This window comes from Danio rerio, chromosome 24 (genome assembly GCF_049306965.1).
Source record: "Danio rerio strain Tuebingen ecotype United States chromosome 24, GRCz12tu, whole genome shotgun sequence".
NCBI classification, from domain to species: domain Eukaryota; kingdom Metazoa; phylum Chordata; class Actinopteri; order Cypriniformes; family Danionidae; genus Danio; species Danio rerio.
In genome coordinates, this window is record NC_133199.1 from 29821701 (window position 1) to 29828323 (window position 6623).

Sequence of the window (6623 nt, forward strand, 5' to 3'; positions counted from 1 at the left end):
ATGGCCGTTCAGAACTTTTTGATTTAGTGGCTAATTTGTATGAAATTGGTTGATCTAATTCATACAATTTAATACAATTTGCTTATTACCCATTGACGGTTGGGTTTAGGGATGCAGTTGGGTGCCATGTCTACTAATAAAATCGTACATTCTAAACGAATTCGTTTAGAATGTACGATTTGCCACTAAAGTGACAAAACCCAAAATACTTACGTTTTTAGGTGAGATCAGGCTGGAATGATGGACCGACTGCAGTTTGGTTTGATTAGCTAGAATAGTGCATCAAAGTAAACTAAATTAAAATGAAACAGCTTTTATTTCTGCTAACATTTTACAGTTTTCAGTATAAACACACACATAAATATGTAAACATGTCTAAGATTTTTCTAAGAATATGAACAACAATATGCATATGAATATAGACCTACAACTATTTTTAAACCCTGTCAGTGAAAAAAAGATATTTGCCACCAGATGCTGTAGTTACAACATACAACAGCAGGAGCTCACTGGACCATACTAACCAGCCTTGATATTTTGGGAGAAACTATGGTTACCACCAGGGTAGTAAGGGGAGTATGCATTAGTCTTATTTTAGAAGTACAGAGTGGACAACCAAGTGCACAAATCCTTCATCAAAACTGATATGTCTCTGGATATTACTTACTGTCCATATACTGTAAAGTGTGCAAACGCTAAATGAGTTTGAACGTGCAGGAGCTAGTATGTAGGGCAAAACATTAAACACGCATGTGTGGAGAAGCATAAAGACACGTGTTTCTCTCAGCGAGTGCATCTACTGTATGTCTCCCTCCTCTCTCTTCTCTGTTCTGCATTTCAGACCACATCACATGCGTGTCAGTACAGAATGAAGAGTGAAAAATGGCAGGTTTGAGGCTGGCCGGTGTGCCTGGGCTGCTGCACAGGACAGTGTATTTAATTAGAAGCAGAGAAGGAGGAAGAAATTTGCGGTGACTGTCAGCAATTCTGCAGCCGTGGCTGTTGTGCCGGTCCATTAGAGCGAGGAGAGTTTCAGTCATTCCCTAACACACATTTCCAAACCCCATAGGTGATGCTGTACATACAGAAAATACTGCGCAGTTCAGCGTCAGCGGACTTCAGAACAATACTGAGCCCTACAGGCAGAGGAGAGTATAGCAACAGTTTGATTTCGCATTGTTCACAAACAACAAAGCCTTTTTAACATTATTGACATAACGCTTTATACTCTATAGAAAGACATTAAAACTACGAAAACGTGAATCAAATGTAAAATTAAAGCAATTAATAAATTGTTATCATTATTGTTAAAGAAATAATTACAAATATAGTTTGCTAGTGTCTGTAACAGAGTTGTTAAAATGATATTTAAAGTAAAAAAAGTCATATATTAAGAAATTAAAATGAGATGGCACAACAATTTCTTAACATTTTAAACTGTTCTCATGTCATAGATACTAGGAAAATATTTATTAAGTTCATTTATTTTTCTTTTAAATTAACTAATTATGTTGTTTTTTTTGTCTTGTTATGTCTTGTGTAAAAATCCTATACATTTTCTAACCTTAAATACTCTGAAGAGTCTTATTTGATAGAGTTATAGGATCTGAAATCAATCCATTTATTTTCTTAAATGTATTTACAAAATCACAATATTTACACAAATGTAAAATATCAAGATCTATCACTATTTTTTTATTAATATATTGAATAGTCTCCCAGATACTACATGATAGCTAATTTGGAATAAAACAGTTTCTGCTTGTTGCAAATTGGTAGACCATCCGGCACCAGCGTCAACCAGCTTCTGATAACAATCTAAAAAGGTAGATGAACCATACCTGAGTATTTACTGGTATTTTAACCACCCTAAGGTCAGAAGTGACTTTTTTCTTCTTCAGTAAAACATTAAATAATTGTTGAGCCCAAATAATTGTTTTGGGCTGAAACTGTGGTCTTTTTTAGAATCATAAAGAGTAACTCAACATCTACCGGCAATTTGAGAGTCAAAAAGACAAAAATACAAAATGAATACTTATGGCTCCCGAGTCCCGATGATAAACTGCGCTCTTATTAAACCCAAACAATCTGTCTGTGCAAGAAAATGAACATTATTTACAACGTTTTTACATTTAATCCTTGGCAGAGGAATTGCTTCCAAACTCTCTCTTGTCTTCTTAAATACCAAGCATGTTCACATCCCTCTGGCACTGGTTAACATTTGCAAAGAACTGCTTTCAAGTTTTTTTATTTATTTATTTAATTTTTTTTTTTTTTTGATTGGTTAACATTTAAGCTTGGTCAGATTGTCTTTTATACTGTGCAGCTGACATATTTTACAGTAAATTTGTGTAATTTACATAGAACACAATGTCAAAAATATCTGTTGGGTAATTTACAGACATTTTATGGATAAAATGTTTTTTTTTTAAAAAGAAAACGTCTTACATCCGCTTTACATGAGGTAAATCAGCTTTACATCAGAGTAAATAAAATGTTTATTTGTCTTGTACTGACATCTTCTGGTTATATATTTGAATTGCATGACAAAAAACTTGCAAAAAACTTTTGCATTCTAGGAACAATCAGACATAAAATTGCTAAATTTATTATATTTTTATATATTTACAAACAAACAAAATATACATTTGATTTTAAAACATAAAATTAGGCATCCAATTAAAGTCAATTAAATATTATTTCAAAAAGTTACATTTTTAAGTCTGCTGACAAGGTTGGTATTTTTGGCATGTATCTCGTCATTTTTATCAACTTAAAATTTGCATATAAATACTTAATAATAAAGAAGGCCCAATAATTTATAGTTAAACAAGGTTTTAAATTTAACATTTCATGTTTATCCACTGTAACTTGTATTGCATAATATGCATTTAAGCTCTTCTTTTGATAAATTTAAAAAATGGATGTTCGATGTTATGATCACATGAATGACAAATAAAATTGTTTCAAATTGAAATCATTATTATAGAAATAATTAAAAATATATCATACTTTTGTTTGTAGCAGGGTTGTCTACAGTTTGTGAGATCAAAAATTATACGATAAACATAATTTCTTGACATTTTAAGCTGTTTTCAATTAATAGATATTAGTATATTATTAATATAAATATATTAATATAATATGTATTACATTTTTACTTTTTATCACATTTCTTATGCTTTTGTTTGTCATGTTATGCTGTTGTTTGTCATGACTCTGAAGAGTCTTATTTGATAAAGTGCTAGCTCTGAATTCAGTGAGTCCATTATTTCTTGAAAAGCAGGCATGTCTCAATCACCAACAAATGTACTTGAGCTTTTGACGGTTTTCTGAATGTAGGTTAAAGGTAAACTCCCATCACCTGGAACCAGATTTTCGTTGCAAAATCTGAAGACTAGGACATTTTGTTAAGAGCGACTTTTCATGTCTGAACTTTTTTTTTCTATTCCAAGTAGTGCACGTGACTTGGAAGAACAAGGAAGCCAAATTCCTGAATGAAAATGTGAAAAAACACAAACTCTCTCACCTCATTTTGTTGTCGTAGTTCCTTAAAGTATGTTAGTCTATACTCCGAGTCTGCTGAACTTGTGGCCTACTGTAGATCTGCTAAAACAAAAGCACATCACAATAAACACACACTAACCGAAATTTTGGCGGTGAACAACGATAAAACAATACAGCTCATTTAAATATAACGTTTTACCGTTGGCTTATGTGCGCAGAAACTTTATCAGTATCGAATGTCAATGTAATTTGCATGAACACCTCAAAACACCATCTCCAGATAGCTTTCCGGTTAACCTAATTTCAAAACGTGTAAGCCCAACGGTTCAGATTCAAATCCTTTCACTAAATTTTTATATCTATCGAGTTTTCGGCCTGTCATTTGCATAATTTTGCATACTTTTCCACAGGTATTTTTCAATGTCATTTTAATAGTTTTTTTCTTTTATTTAGTTTATTTAGTACTAATTAGATTATTATTATTATTATTATTATTATTCATTCATTCATTTTCTTGTCGGCTTAGTCCCTTTATTAATTTAATTAATTAATTTATTTATTTATTTATTAATTCGCCACAGTGGAACAGCCAACTTATCCAGCAAGTTTTTACGCAGCAGATGCCCTTACAGCCGCAACCCATCTCTGGGAAACATCCAAACACACATTCACACACACTCATACAGTATGGACAATTTAGCCTACCCAATTCACCTGTACCGCATGTCTTTGGACTGTGGGGGAAACCAGAGCACCCGGAGGAAACCCACGCGAAGGCAGGGAGAACATGCAAACTCCACACCGAAACACCACCTGAGCCGAGGTTCGAACCAGCGACCCAGCGACCTTCTTGCTGTGAGGCGACAGCACTACCTACTGCGCCACTGCGCCTCGTTCTATTATTATTATTATTATTATTTATTTATTTATTTATTTATTTATTTATTTATTTATTTATTTATTTATTTATTTATTTATTTATTTTAATACTATTTTTTATTTTTTGCATACAGATAACCAGTTTGTCTTAACAATCCCCATTTCACACATTTTTGCAAAAATGACTAAAAACTATGGCTTCCAGATTGTATTCACGCTGATTTCTGTTGGTTAGCTATATAGAATGTTTCTGGAACATTCGCTTTTAGCTTCTCTTAGGATGTTGCAAAAACTGCAAATTTCTGAGAAGGTAAGTTCTTGATGACAAAATAAGTAAATAAATAAATATACAGAGATTGTTTCCATAACATTCTTATTTGCTTCCCCCAGCTAGAACTTTTTCAGGGGCTGGGGTTTTATTCATGTCAGACCAATAGTTTGTTCATCTTTATTTCTATAGTGCTTTTACAATGTAGATTGTGTCAAAGCAGCTTAACATAGCAGTTCTAGTAAACTGAAACTGTGTTAGTTTTCATAGTTGAAGTTGTCCAGTTCAGTGTGGTTTAAATTTCACTGCTGAAATTTCAAATACTGTAGCAAATCTATCCAAATGTGCAGCTCCACAGGTCCCAAACCAAACAAGCCAGGGCCAAGAACATAACTATACCAATTGATGAAAGCGAAGAGAAAAAAAAAAAACTTTGAAAGAAATCAAGCTCAGTTGGGCACAACCATTTCTTTTCTGGCCTAACTTCTTGTGCAGAGCTGCGCCAGAGGCTGGAGAACGCTAGACATCCATCGGTCCATAGGTCACTGCTGAGTGTTCAGGCTGGCCCACAGAATTAATATGAAGACGCGTCTGTAACTGGCAGTAGTTAAAAACCAACTACCAAAAAAAAAACATATAATTCTTTTGAATTTGTTGCAAAAAATGAATACTTAAGGATACTATCATGGCATTCATGTGAAACATACTGTACATGTCATTACTGTTTTCACAAAGTCAGTGACTTAGACGTTGCTTCCAAATCTTTCAGTAACACTTTATTTTGATGGTCCATTTGAGTATAAGTAGACTGTCTGCTTAATATCTGCTGATACTGCTCCATTAACAGACATTTAACTGAATATAAGAAACTTTAACAAGTACATGTCAACTTACACAAACCCTAACCCCAACCTTACAGTCTACTTATAATCTAATAAGAATTAGTTGGCATGTAGATGCAATGTAACTTAAATTCAACAAATGGACCATCAAAATTAAGTGTGACCAAACTTTCACTTTTAAATGTGCCACACTGTCATGAAATAAATCATCATGAGGACATGTAACTTTTTTTACGCATTATCAGAAAATCTTTTTAAGAATTGTGGGGTTATGCCCCCAAACAGCTGCCTGGCCTAAACCCAGATGCATAGGGAAATGAGCAAACAGTTTGAAAATATACAGATGAGATTATACAAAATCATATTTCTTAGCCACTTGTAATTCATAGCCACTACGAATTGGTGTGAGATTGCGTTAAATGGACAAATAAATTTCCCTTTCTGTTTTTCATCGAAAAGTGCCCCAGGCCTTCTTGAAAAAAATCACTTTTATTTTTGCTAAAAAAAAAAAAAAAGTAAAAACTGACATCACAAGTCAGAATTCAGAGAATTTCTTCTTCCAGAAAAACAATGTGTTCACAAGAAGCTAGTCATAGCCTTAAGCAGGCAGATTCCATGTATGCATGTGTTGTCAGCATGTCCAGTTGATAAATGTTCCCATTTTGCCAATGGCTACAGAGTTTACAGTTCTTCCTATGAAGGATTTCTGCGTACAGTGGCATGAACAGCACCATTCATCTGCAGGTGCAACTGTAATTCAACACTTCACGTGCTCTTTGTTTGACTTGAATAGCCGACAACTAGAAGTCGACGGTTTTTATTCAAATTACATAAAGTATACTAAGGAAAAAAAAACAGGAAATAAACTGAAGATCACATTAAGGAACAATTTATAAACTCTTGATTTGTGAAGTTTCACAAACCATTTTCGAGAGGAGCACTTAATATGACTGATCACAGCTGATCTCTTATCTGTAATCTTTAGTATGCCAATCAGATCATTCCAAACTCACTATAAATAACCTGACTAGCATTACTCTCTCACCTTCGTTTTTTTGAAGAATCTCCCATCCACCCCATGTTCTCCTTCCTCTTTTACCAGGGGGAGCTCTCGAGAACTTCCTGAT

At 33.7% G+C, this 6623-nt stretch overlaps 1 long non-coding RNA gene across 1 annotated transcript; it reads right to left on the reverse strand.

Annotated features, from left to right (window-relative positions):
• Positions 1–294: 294 nt before the first annotated feature.
• On the reverse strand, positions 295–3868 carry LOC141380710 (uncharacterized). Its single transcript, XR_012399415.1, has 3 exons — positions 3707–3868; positions 3530–3609; positions 295–1136 (listed from the first exon to the last, which is right to left on the reverse strand). It is a non-coding gene; the product is annotated as an uncharacterized lncRNA (long non-coding RNA).
• Positions 3869–6623: the final 2755 nt, after the last annotated feature.